Source organism: Dermochelys coriacea, chromosome 5, assembly GCF_009764565.3.
Source record: "Dermochelys coriacea isolate rDerCor1 chromosome 5, rDerCor1.pri.v4, whole genome shotgun sequence".
Lineage (NCBI taxonomy): Eukaryota > Metazoa > Chordata > Testudines > Dermochelyidae > Dermochelys > Dermochelys coriacea.
The window spans coordinates 49687036-49701248 of record NC_050072.1 but is presented as its reverse complement, the minus strand read 5'-3'; positions in this window follow the sequence as shown (position 1 = coordinate 49701248).

The window sequence follows — 14213 nt, the reverse complement described above, 5'->3', positions numbered from 1 at the left end:
CATATCACTTAATGCCTTACTGGAAGGCACTCAGATATATGGTGAAAGAACAGAATAATGAATACAAAGAAATATATGAAAATAAGAAATGTTTAAAGATGGTCAGAATGATCAGCTATTTCATCTGAAGCCTCAGATCATTCAGTAAGCATATCCTTTCTGACTCTTACTCCTCTTGCTCTGGTTATTGATGCACATATCGTAGTGCAGTACAGTACTTTGAGGTTCATTATAATTAATTTCAAGAACACAGTACGTTAGCATTATCCAAGAGCACCTTAAAGTGAGATTACATTTCAGGTATACTTGTAAGGGGTTAGACAATCCTGGTAGCGTTTATCAGTTCTTTATCTGAAGCTCAGACTCAGGATACCCTGATAAATTTGAGGCTTCAAGAGCATTTTGAAAACTCTTTTCAGCAAAAAACCTCAGACTTCAGAATGTTCTATTCTTCTGGGAAACTTAGAGCTCTGAACATCTGAGTGGCTGAAATTCCCCAAAATGCATTCCTACCATCTCTGATCTCTATTAATTATAATTTAATTAATGTGTATCAGTTAATTTAACAAAGGCCTTCAGATCAGCAGAAAACTTTCCTTAAACCTTGTTCAGATGTTTCAAATCCGTTATTTCTATAAATGCTATGAACAGTTTGAGGATAATTATAGAGATGGGTTTGAACCAAAATCCCATATCCAAAAGCTCTGAAACATACGGAAAATTCAGTTCTTCTTTGACTGCTGGTCCCTATGTGTACTCCATGGGTAGACACACACACCATGCATCTGGAGTCAGAGAAGCTTTCCTTCCAAATTCAGCACTATGTGTGATTTCAAGATGGTCAGCGATTGAACACTGGTGGTGACCTGCAGTGATTGTGCCATATTCTCTTTTCTGCCTGAAGACTGAAGGGATTTCCTGTGCGTGAAGTGCAGGTTGGTGGCTGTGCTCAGGGGTGAAAGTAAGTCTAGGGACTTACTGGTACGAGGCTGGACTGGGGCCGGCTCTGGCCCCTGGAAGGGGCGGGGCTGGGGGAGATCAGAGCCAGCCCCGGCCCACTCTGTACCGGCAAGTGCTTCCTTCCCCCTCCCTGGGGTAACAGCGGTAGCTGGGGGCTCTGGCAGTGATTTAAAGGGCCCTGAGTGGTAGCGGCAGCCGGAGCCCTGGGCCCTTTAAATTGTCCCCGGAGCCCCACCGCTGCTTCCCCAGGGCTCCGGCAGCAGGGCTCCAGGGACGGGGCTCCGGCCACCACTACCGCGTCAGGCCCTTTAAATCGTCCCCAGAGCCTGCCGGAGCCTTGGGGAAGCAGCGGTGGGGCTCCGGGGATGATTTAAAGGACCCAGGACTTGGCCGTCGCTACTGCCCTGGGCCCTTTAAATTGCCGCCCCAGCCCCGCCACCGCTACCCCAGGGCTCCAGTAGAGGGGCTCTGGCAGAAATTTAAAGGGCCGGGGGCTCCAGCCACTGCTGGGAGCTGCAGGCCCTTTAAGTTGCAGCTGGGGAAGCCGATCCACCCTAGTACGGCGCACCAGCTCTTGCCGGTACGCTGTACCGGGGCGTACCGGCTTACTTTCACCTCTGGCTGTGCTGGAAGAAAACATTCTTGGATTGGAGGGCCAAGCTGAGACACTACTAAGAATCAGAGAAGCTGAAGAATTCCTACAAAACCAGGATCAGGAAACACCAGTACCCCAAGTTCAAGGAAGAATGGATCTGGCAACAAAGGAATTGGGGAGAAAGGAAGTCAGGGAGGAAGGCTGGTGGTTTGTAGCCACCAGAGGTCACGGCAGCCATTAGAGGTCATAGCAGCATTCTATGGGATTGAAGACGGATGAGGATAGGCTGACTGTGGCCACCAGAGAGAAGAGAAGCAGGAGAAATTCCACACAGCTAGACATTTCAAATTGATATCAGGTCCTTAATATGGAATCTATGATCCAGCAGGCCCAAGGGAAAAGAAAGATATATGGGGGACATGTGTGGATCGCAGCTTGGCTCAATTTGTAAGAAAATCAAGCTTACCTGCATGGAGTTCTCCAACTATCCAAGGAAGACAGACAATCCTTGTTGGAGATTCAATATGCAGAAGAATCAAAAGAATGTTCTGTAAGGGAAAGGCAGACGACAGGACAGTGTGCTGCCTTTCCAGATCCAAGATACGAGACATCACTCTAAGATTGGATCGTCTTCTTGAAATGGACAGGAAAGGATCCATCGGTGATGGTTCATATTGGTACTTATGACACTGCATCGCAAGATATCTCACAGATAGCAGATGATTCAAGGAACTCAGGATCATGCTGAAGAAGAAGAACATTAAAGCAATCTTCTCTGAGATCCTTCCTGTCCCACAGACAAACAAAGATAGAAGGTAGAAGATTCTGGAAGTGAATTACTGGCTAGGTAATTGGTGGAGGGCTTTGGTTTTGTGGCACATTGATCCACCTTTTAAGGGGAGAGGGGGCTGTATACTTTGGATGGTGTCCATCTCAGTAGAAGGGGGACCAATCTCCTTGGGGACAGGTTTTCTAGTATAGTCAGGAAAGGATTAAACCAATTGCAAAAGGGAAGGGTAAAAAGGGAAGATATGAGAGCTCAGCACAAAATTGAGATATTGAAATATCTCATATTGAAAATGAAATTAAAATCAAAGGACAGGAAGAAATTCTTGAATTGCCTTTACACCAATGCTAGGAGCCTGGGTAACAAACAAGAGAAATTGGATTTGCTCATTTATGAAAATAAATTTCATCTAGTTGGTATTTCTGAAACCTGGTGGTATGATTTGCACAATCATAACTTGTTTAGGAAGGATCGAGTGGACGTAAGGGGAGTGGGAGAGTTGCACTCTGTGTCAAAAATGGCATTACCTGTTTCCAAGTCACTGATGATTTGGAAGAAAATTATCTTAAATAGATCAATTTCCTAACAGATAAATCACAAGATGGGGGTCTTAGCTGGTGTCTGCTACAAACCTCCAAACCACACCAAGGAACAGGATGATGGCTTTCTTATGCACCTATTTTAGATGTGTAGGTGCGGGTGGTGGGGGGAACCCTTTGTAATCATGATGGATTTCAATTTGAGTGACATATGTTGGAGATCTGATTCTGCCAGTACTAAAATTTCCTATAATCTAAAGATTATAGATGACTATTTCCTAACTCAAAAAGTGTTGAAGCCAACATGGCGGAATTGTATATTAGACCATGTCCCAACAGATAAAGAAGAACTGATCACAGAACTAAAAGTTAATTGTAGCTTAGGTACAAATGATCACGATTTGATCACATGTGTAATCTACAAGCAGAATAAAATCCAGAGCAACAGTACATATACTTGGTGCTTTAATAGAGCCAATTTCACAAAGCTGAAAACAATTATGAACCAAATCAGCTGGGAAGAAGAATCATAGAAGATTAGGGTTGGAAGAAACCTCAGAAGGTCATCTAGTCCAACCCCCTGCTCAAAGTAGGACCAACCCCAACTAAATCATCTCAGTCAGGGCTTTGAGAAGCCGAGCCTCTAAGGATGGAGATTCCACCACCTCCCTAGGTATCACATTCCAGTGTTTCACCACCCTCCTAGTGAAAAAGTTTTTCCTAATATCCAACCTAGACCTCCCCCACTGCAACTTGAGACCATTGCTTTTTGTTTTGTCACTACTGAGGACAGCCTAGCTCCATCCTCTTTGGAACCCTCCTTCAAGAATTTAATCAGAAAAATATGAACAATAATTAGGAATCATAGAAGAAAAGCTTAGTACATGTCCAAAAAGCTACAATTCCACAAATGAGGAAGAAGGCTCTGATGGTTAAAAAACCAACCTGATTTAGAGAGGAAGTGGGGAAGGCTTCTGTTAATAATAATTAATTAGTTAATTAATTAATAATAAAAAAGGCAAATAGAAGAAAGGGGAAGTTGATAGTAATGAATATAAATCAGAAGTTAGAAATTGTAGAAAATAAATAAGGGAAACTAAGAGACACAAGGAGAAATCTATGGTCAGCAAAGCTAAGGACAATAAAAAGGAGTTTTTAAAATATATTAGGAACATAAAGAATCCTGACAATGGTACTGGTCCATTACTAGATGCAAATGGTAGAATTATCAATAATTATCAACTTAATAATGAACTAAAGGAGGGAAAATGAATTAATGAAAATCAACCTGGGTTTATGGAAAATAGATCTTCATTTTTTTTAAATGAGATTACAAGTGTGCTTGATAAAGGTAATAGTGTTGATGTAATAGACTTCTGTAATGCATTTGACTTGGTGTTTCATGAGATTTTGATTAAAAGACTAGAATGATATAAAATGAACATGGCACACATTAAGTGGATTAAAAACTGGCAAACTGATAGGTCTCAAAATGTGACTGTAAATGGGGAATTGTAATTGAGCCCATGAGGACTTAGAATGATCTAAGTCTCATGATCATGACAAGAAGGCCCACAAAGCAGGATTCTGTCAGTACCAGATCGTGCTCCGTTGACAATGCTACATCCAGTACCAGTTAAACCTAAACACCAGAAACTGATGGCACTGACACTTAAATCTAGGTTCTTTGTTAATAAACATATTCTTAATTTTACTGCAGACCATCGGAGTGTATAAACTGTAGTGTGCACTCATTCTTCAGAGGCAGCAAACTTGGCATTACCTGTGTGAGTCTCCAGTAAAAGGGACTGGACACCACAGGGGAGAAAGTTTTTGGAGGAGACTCACAATTAGATGGGTTGTTTGGGTCACCCTGAAAGGAGTAATTGGGCTGGGGGAAGATCGGGGCTAGATTTTTGTGAGGTGGGCAGGCTGCTGGTGTCAGGGCTCTGAGCCAAAACTGCACAGCCAGAAGGCACCCAAGGTTACAGGGCAGGTGGTGACAGAACCCCTTACTGGTTTGGGTGAACCCCAAAAACATCACAGTACACCTGCTGTGAAGAGAAAATTCCACAGGTAACCCTACCAGCCTAGGCCAATGACTCAACAATTTTACCATCAGCAGCCTTACAAGCCACCCCATAAGAGGCAAAGGGTTCAAAAATCCTGTTTCCTTGCATCTTCTATGCAACACCATCATCTCTATCCCAACCTCCTACTAAAAGATATTGTGATGGGAGTTTGAGAGCAGCAAATCACCAATGATGGCATCATTCCATTCCTATACATCCTTTGAGGTTGTCTATCACTTTTATTTGCACAACTAGAGTGCAATTACAATGAACAAGTGGATATTAGACATCATCCATTCCAGCTACGCTGTTGAATTCATTTCCCTGCCCCTTCCAAAAGCTCCATCCCGTCCCTTTTCAAAGGCGATTCTCTTAAGGATAGTCTCAAACAAGAAGTAGAATCCCTTCTATTGCAAAGAGCAATAGAGTGGGATCTCTTCAGTACCAATACTTAACATACTTCCGAGTACCCAAATAGAAAGGTGGCTGGAGACTCATCTCCGATCTCCACCATCTCAACTGCTTTATTCACAAGCTGAAATTTTGCATGGTCACTCCGGCATCTATAATCCCATCCCTGGAAAAGAACATGTGGTTTACATGTACTTTCACATGGACATTTACCCTGCTCACAGATGTCTTCTCCGATTCCTGGTGGGCCCTGACCATTTTCAATACAGAATGCTCCCATTTGATCTTGCAACTGCCCATAGGGCAGCCCGTGGGCCGCACGTGGTCTGTGAGGGTAACCTGCTGGATGACCACCAGACAGTTTGTTTACATTTTCATGGCCACCCACAGCGCCCAGTGGTTGTGGTTTGCTGCTCCCAGCCAATGGGAGCTGCAGGAAGCAGTGCAGACCGCAGGAACGTGCTGGTTGCCGCTCCCCGCTGCTCCCATTGGCTGGGAATGGCGAACTGTGGCCGCTGAGAGTTGCAGGTGGCCATGTAAATGTAAACAAACTGTCTGGCGGCCTGCCAGCAGATTAACCTGATGGGTCGCATGCGGCCCACAGGCCGCAGGTTGCCCTCCACTGCCATAAGATCTTTAGCAAGGTCTTCCTGGTATTAGCAGCCCATATCAGGTGTGGCGGCTTCACTGTCTTCCCCAATTGCAATGACTGGTTTCTTGTTGCCTGGAGACATCAAGAAGACTACAAGTTGACTTTGTTAATGCTTCAGCTCCTGTCTTCTCTAGGGGTCTGGGGCCTGGGGTGCCCAAATGCAAGTTTGTGCAGGGCACCATTTTCCTGAAGGCCAGCCCTGCTTTGAAGCCATACAAAACATCCTTATTAATAGCAGAAAGGATTCCAACAGGAAATGCTACTTAGCCAAGTGGAAACATTTCTCCATCCGGGCACAATAAAAACTCGTATCCCATCAGCAGATATTCCCCTTATTTTGGACTATCTTCTCTCTCTCAGAATGGCTGGTCTCTCCATCAACTCTTTATGGGTACATATGGCAGCAATCAGTGCGTACCACCCACCTTCACATGGACACTCAATTTTAGCTCACCCACGGACTAGCATATTCTGGAAAGGCCAAATCAGAACCTTTCCGCTAGTAAGGAAACCTACCCCTCAATGAACTCAAACTTTTTGTTCTTTTAAAGAAAAGGAGTACTTGTGGCACCTTAGAGACTAACAAATTTATTAGAGCATAAGCTTTCGTGAGCTACAGCTCACTTCATCGGATGCATTTGGTGGAAAAAACAGAGGAGAGATTTATATACACACACACAGAGAACATGAAACAATGGGTTTATCATACACACTGTAAGGAGAGTGATCACTTAAGATAAGCCATCACCAACAGCAGGGGGGGGAAAGGAGGAAAACCTTCCATGGTGACAAGCAGGTAGGCTAATTCCAGCAGTTAACAAGAATATTAGAGGAACAGTGGGGGGTGGGGTGGGGGGGAGAAATACCATGGGGAAATAGTTTTACTTTGTGTAATGACTCATCCAACGCATCATCAAGGATATACAACCTATCCTGAAGGACGAGCCATCGCTCTCTCAGATCTTGGGAGATAGACCAGTCCTTGCTTACAGACAGCCCCCCAATCTGAAGCAAATACTCACCAGCAGCCACACACCACACAACAGAACCACTAACCCAGGAACCTATCCTTGCAACAAAGCCCGTTGCCAACTCTGTCCACATATCTATTCAGGGGATACCATCATAGGGCCTAATCACATCAGCCACACTATCAGAGGCTCGTTCACCTGCGCATCTACCAATGTGATATATGCCATCATGTGACAGCAATGCCCCTCTGCCATGTACATTGGCCAAACTGGACAGTCTCTACGTAAAAGAATGAATGGACACAAATCAGACATCAAGAATTATAACATTCAAAAACCAGTTGGAGAACACTTCAATCTCTCTGGTCACTCGATCACAGACCTAAGAGTGGCTATACTTCAACAAAAAAGCTTCAAAAACAGACTCCAACGAGAGACTGCTGAATTGGAATTAATTTGCAAACTGGATACAATTAACTTAGGCTTGAATAGAGACTGGGAATGGATGAGTCATTACACAAAGTAAAACTATTTCCCCATGGTATTTCTCCCCCCCACCCCACCCCCCACTGTTCCTCTGATATTCTTGTTAACTGCTGGAATTAGCCTACCTGCTTGTCACCATGGAAGGTTTTCCTCCTTTCCCCCCCCTGCTGTTGGTGATGGCTTATCTTAAGTGATCACTCTCCTTACAGTGTGTATGATAAACCCATTGTTTCATGTTCTCTGTGTGTGTGTATATAAATCTCTCCTCTGTTTTTTCCACCAAATGCATCCGATGAAGTGAGCTGTAGCTCACGAAAGCTTATGCTCTAATAAATTTGTTAGTCTCTAAGGTGCCACAAGTACTCCTTTTCTTTTTGCGAATACAGACTAACACGGCTGCTACTCTGAAACCTCTGATTTTTGTTCTTTTGATACTCACTAAGCCTCCTTTCAAACCACTATCTACATGTTCCATGTCTGTCTTGTTTATGAAGGTTGCATTGCTTGTGGCCATCATCATTCTAAATCAGAAGAGCAGGTGAGATTGGTGCACTAATGGCAGATCTGTAGGGATAAAAATCATAAGGCCATCTTGAATTCTTCTAAAGGACAACTAGGTAAGCCCTTCTTGTCCATCTTGTAAGCCCTTCTTGTCCCCTCCTAGCTGTAGTTTGGCGCTCTTCTGTTTTGGTGGGAAATGACAGTAGCTGTCAATCACCTAATCTGCCTAGTGACCAAGTGTCTATATAAGGCAGTGTTCAGATCAGATCGGGGCTTCCCTAAGTGGTAGAGTCTGGTGAAGACAAACTTGGTAATTCAGGCTAGGCCATTCACCTCACAAGGGTTACTTGAAATAGTGGATACACATACTCACATGCATCCGATCCATCTATTATAGGATTTGCTTACTACACGCACGACAATGCATATATATATAGAGTGGGAGGAATTTAATTTAACAATTTACCTGAAGAAACGCTTGTCTGATCCTGTTCCGGAATTCCTGCTTCCACCTGAGGGATCCAGCAGTCCCATTGTGCTGTGCCACCCTAAGAGGGAGAAGACATCCATAAGAACTGCCAGAGATGGTATGGTGATCATCACTTGCCTGTGTACATAGTCCCCTGTTGTTACAGCCTGCCTTATTTTATTATCTGCCTAGTTGCTATCTGTTTTACTTTGTTTATTCTGGGAGTCCTTGTCACCCCTTTTAATAATTCAGTTGTACCTTCATCTTGTTCGTGTTTATGTGGGAATATATACAAGCCCCCGGTGATAGATATGGGTAGGAGATGAACCTGAGACTGAGATCTGGGCCACCTTTTCATTTTAGCTTCTATTTCGATCAACAGATCTGCCCCATACCATGTTACATAAAGACAAAGTCTCATTATGTTTACATTCTAAGTTTATGGCCAAAGTTGTTTCAGAGTTTCACCTGAACCAATCAATCCACTTACCTGTGATTTCCCCCCAGAAATCACATGCCTGTGAAGAGGAGAGGAACCTTGACAGGCAACTTTTTTACCTGCAAAGACAAAGCCAATCAGAAAGTCACCCCGCCTGTTTTTTGCAGTAGCTGAATGAGTCCAAATCAAATTAGATATCCTCTCAGATGATCTCCAAATGGATTTCGGGCTGGATCTTACTCTGCTACCAACCATAGGCACCAACTCTGTGCATGCTCCAGCCCTAGGGAAGAGGATGGGGTCTGGGGCAGAGCGGGGGGTTGAGCACCCCTGGGGCCCAGAGGAAGCTGGCGCCTGTGCTACCAACTGTCACATCTTCCTCCCCATCATGGAGTGAGGGCTCATTTTACAAGAGCACAAACAACATTAATGGTATCACTTCAAGAAGTACCTCTACTGGACATTTTCAAAGCAGCTTCATGGAGTTCCATCCACACATTCATGAGACATTATGCTATAGTGCAGAACTCCTTTGCTGACATGTCTTTGGGACAGCAGTTCTTCAAACAGCTCTACTGCCTGCATCTTCACACCTTCCTTCTTGAGTACTGCTTGTCAGTCACCCACCGTGGAATGTATATAGGGACCAGTACTTGAAGAAGAGTAAGTTACTTATCTTATGTAACTGGTGGTTCTTTGAGATGTGTGATCTCTATCTGTGTTCTATTATCCTGTCTCCTTCCCCTCTGTTTCTCATCATACTTGGATTCGAGGTAGAATCACAGAAGCTTATGGTTAGAAGGGACTGCAAGAGTCAACTAGTCTAAGCCCTTGCCAAGATGCAGGATTTGTTGAGTCTAAACTATCCAAGACAGATGGCTATCCAGCCTCCTTTTGAAAACTTCCAATGAAGGAGCTTTCATAACCTCCCTGGGCAGTGTGTTCCATTGTCCTACTGTTCTTACAGTTAGGAAGTTTTTTCTGAGATTTAATCTAAATCTGCTGTGCTGTAGTTTGAACTCATTGCCTCTTCTCCTGTCCTCTGTGGCAAGAGAGAACAACTTTTCTCCACCTTTTTTATGGCAGCCTTTCAAGTATTTGAAGACTGCTATCATGACCCCACTTAATCTCCTCTTTTCCAAACCATGCATACACAGTTCCTTCAGCCTTTGCTCATCTGGCTTGCATTCCATCCCTTTGATCATCTTTGTCACTTGCCTCTGATCCAGTTTCTCCACATCCTTTCTATGCATTGGTGATCAAAATTAGACTCAGTACTCTAGCTGAGGCCTAACCAGAACCAAATAGAGTGGTACTATCACTGCCTTTGACTTGCATGTTATGCCTCTGTTAATGTAATCTAAAATTGCTTTTGCTTTTTTTGCAGTAGCATCACCCTGTTGACACATGTTGAGATTCTGATCCACCACAACTCCCAGATCCTATCAGGAAGGAGAGAAGTAGAGAAGGAACCAGAGAGGCAGGTGGTCAGCCCTGTCCTCTATCTCCTCAGTTGCAGCCAAGGAGAGTGAGGGCACATACATGGACCAACAGACATTGCTTTCAGGAATTCTCTGACTCAAGGCACATGGAGCACATGCTTACATCCACAGTGGAATACAGACAACATTTTGGAGACCCTCCACTTACTGTAAGTAATTTACCCACCTGAATCCAAACTTCAACCACTCATGTTCATCTCTGATTAAATTAAGTATTTTTAAACTTAAACTACAAACTAGCAGACACAGAAATACACAGGCAAAGATAAATAATAATAAAAAGAAAATGCACTTTCAACATTTTGGGTTTAGCTAGATAATTAAACTGCCGACTGTCGGTCTGTTCTAATCAAATGCTATTAGTGGATCTACGCAGAATGGATTGAGTTTAATAAAAGATGAGCTTGATTGTGTGGTTCCTGGGGGCACACACATTGGGAGAGAGATCTTCTTCCTCCAGGGCACTGTACCCTTGGAAATCCCTCTGCAGGGGAGAGGATTCACAAATGAGAAGGGGTGGGAGTAATACTTAGACTCCTGCTGAAAGGAATAATGTACTAAATAATCTCTAAGGATTCCTGACTTCTCTACAGAGCCTTGTCCATGCTGTGAACATTTTCCTCCACAAAAAAATGGACTATTCCAGGCCAGTTGGGAGGCAGGTGAGTACCAGTCAGTACATCTGCATTGGGTTGGCTCTGGCCTCCATCTAAGTGCCACCTAGAGCTGGAGCTTTGAGGACCAACCTCATTCTGTGAGAGGCCTCATCAAAGTTGTCCTCCACAGTCAGTCTCCCTTGGAGCAACCTGGCCCCATAATATCCACCGGATACTAGAATGAATAATTCTTGTGTACACCAGAGTGACTGTGGGTTGTATGAAAAAGTGTGTGTGTGTGTGGTGTGTACATTTGGTGATCTAACCCCCTTTATACTTTTACTATGTTGTCCATTTGCCTGCTGTTTTAAAAAGTTTGAGGAGCCACAATGGGTGTCTCAATCATTAATTAGCAAATTGGTGAGATTCTACTGCTACATAAAATCTCATAGAAAGCTCCAAATTCTCCTACGATTTACAAAGGAAAAAGGGTTGAACATGGTTATACTAACTAACAACATATGTGGTGTTTAATCTTCAAATCTAGTTGTACCTTTAAAGATTCATAATCTATTCAGTAAATATTGTTTCTTGTACTTCAAAAGGAGCAATAATTAGATTATCCCAAGGCTCAGATTAACATTTAATTTGTATAGGCCCCCAGAGAAGTAATTTTGTACAAATAAAATATTAAAATCCTGTTCTTTTCAAATCCATGTATACACTGTAAATGTTTAATGAAAGTTGTAATTTCATATACATAGAAAAGATATGACTGTTTATTAATTTAAACAAATACCAGTTTCACAGTACAATGCACCTTGCACTCCAGTTTATGCATAATATCCTTGATCTGACTTCATGATCTGTACTATTGCAATTTATAACAGTGCCAGAAGGCAATCTTTTAGGGCTGATTCTAATCAATTTTACGCAATCAGTTTTTACACTGATGCAACTCCATTATCTTCAATGGAACTACTCTAGTGTAAATCAGGGTAAATCAGATTAGAATCAAAGGGCCAGATCTTGACATTTTGTCACTCCCCTTGTGCTGCTTTGGGCAAACTGGCTCAGTCTCCCATGCTGGATATCCTCTGACGGTAGGATTGTCCTGCAGAGGGCATAGAGCTAGTGTACCAGGCTCTCAAGACACTCCATCCACCTGTAGAACTGGTGTGGGAGGATGTTGGCGCACAGAAAGGCAGAGAGGAGTGTTTCTGGGACACCATGCACTTCTGCTACCCACAACTGGCATATGACTCCTTTGGAGCTGTTGCCAGCTGGCACAGCTTAAAGCAGCCTTCAGGTTGCTTTACACTCTACTGTGACTGGTATAAACTGGCCACAACTGACAGCCCAAGGCCTGTGCCCAACATAGACTGGATTCCCCAGAAGATCTGGGTCAAATCCTTTATTTCTTAAAGCAGTGGCCCCAGAGTGTAACCTTTAAAGCGAAGAACTGTGAGCATGGAGAATGCTGAGATCGAATCCTGTAGAAGGCACTAATAGAGGATGTAACATTAAGCATGTTGTTTTATTTTCTTGCACCTCATTAAACTTAGCTGGAACAAAAGGACATGATCAAAAAAACAGATACCTGAGTGAACAGGTCATTCTTTGGCAAACAAACTACCAAAATATGCAGATGATGTAATTATCCTTAACAATCACTGTCACTCATCCCACCCACCCAAATTTGAATTAAAGTACTCCAGGGAACCCACCTTGGAATACCACACACAGAACCTAGATAGACAGACATGCAGATACTACTGCAAGGAAATTATCCTTTTGTTATTGCTTTACGTTTTCATACAGAAATTGCTTCTTAGATATTGGTTGTAGGAATGGCATTAAAAATATGGCCATTAATTTTCTTCAGCTTGGGAATTCTGTTAAGAATAAACAAAAGGTGGTCCTGCAATTTTCAGAAGCTTTGAGAAGCAGTGTGTCTGCTTTTGTATGGCTTAGCAGAAACGTCATTATACATGACAATAAGGTAAGGTCACCTATAGTAAGGATTCATTCCATTTCCATCAACACTGACATTGTGGAGCTAATTCAGAAATATTTCTATAATGACTATAATTTAAATAAAATATGTAGTGCAAGATTTTCTATTGAGCACTCCAAGCCGGCAGGCTAAGCATTGTTGCTATGGTGACAATGTGAAGACTGGATTAATTAAGGCCTGAGCAGATGCTGTGAAGTATTAGTGTCATTTGTATTTTCTGCTTGTAATTAAAGAATGTGTTTGTGTGTGACAGAGAAAGAGAAGAACTTGGCATCCTTAACAGTTTTTCAGGTAAAATGAATTGCTGATGAATGAACAGGTTATTTTTTTCCCCCAGGCACACAGATAAAAAGTGAATAAACAAAGGCCTTCAAAATCAGCTTCCATCTTTTGTTCATTATGTATTGTGTGAAAGGAGTAATTGAACGAAAATACAACCCTTATACATATGTAGGTTGATTTATACTTACAATAGCTGGGGGCTCCAAAGAGCCAATATGCTAGTGAGAGAGACATTAAAACTAAACAATAAAATTGAATTTACCTAACAAACTCACATGCATCCTTGATCTTTTTGATTGAAGTCCCTGAATTTTGCCATATATATATATGTTTAGATTTTTATTGGAGCCTGTAGCAATACTATTGAATTCAGCGGGAGCAGGATAGAGCCATTTCAGAGCAAGCACACATGGCAAAAGCTGTCACAGTGTAGCCATGTAGATATAATAAAACTGTTGAAATTTCCAGGGCAATCATCATCTACAATCATGGCTTTGAGGGTTAGGCAGAGAAAATGAGGAATTACAAAGGCTAGATGAACCAGTAAAAATACTGACACGCCGAAAGCTACTAAAAATAAAATATTTCAGTGTAACAATTCCTATCCTGAGACCTATTTCTGAAAAATTATCCCAGCCCAGGCTCTTTGAACATAATTTCATATCCAAGTTTGCTGCCCAGATAATAATCAAGATGTTGAAAAATATATTTATGAAATGGAATTATTTGTGTCTTAAAAAACTGTCTGAATTCTCTGTATGACTGTGAAATGAAAGGTGATCTGCAGTTTTCTTTCAGCTTGTGAGAAATAACTGCCAGACAATCCAATAAATGCTGAAGCATGTCTCATTCCCAGATGCTCAATTCCCCCTTTCTCTCTCCAATTTGCCTGCTAAATCTGCTGCATTTTCCTCCCCTTCCTTAATATTCAAGG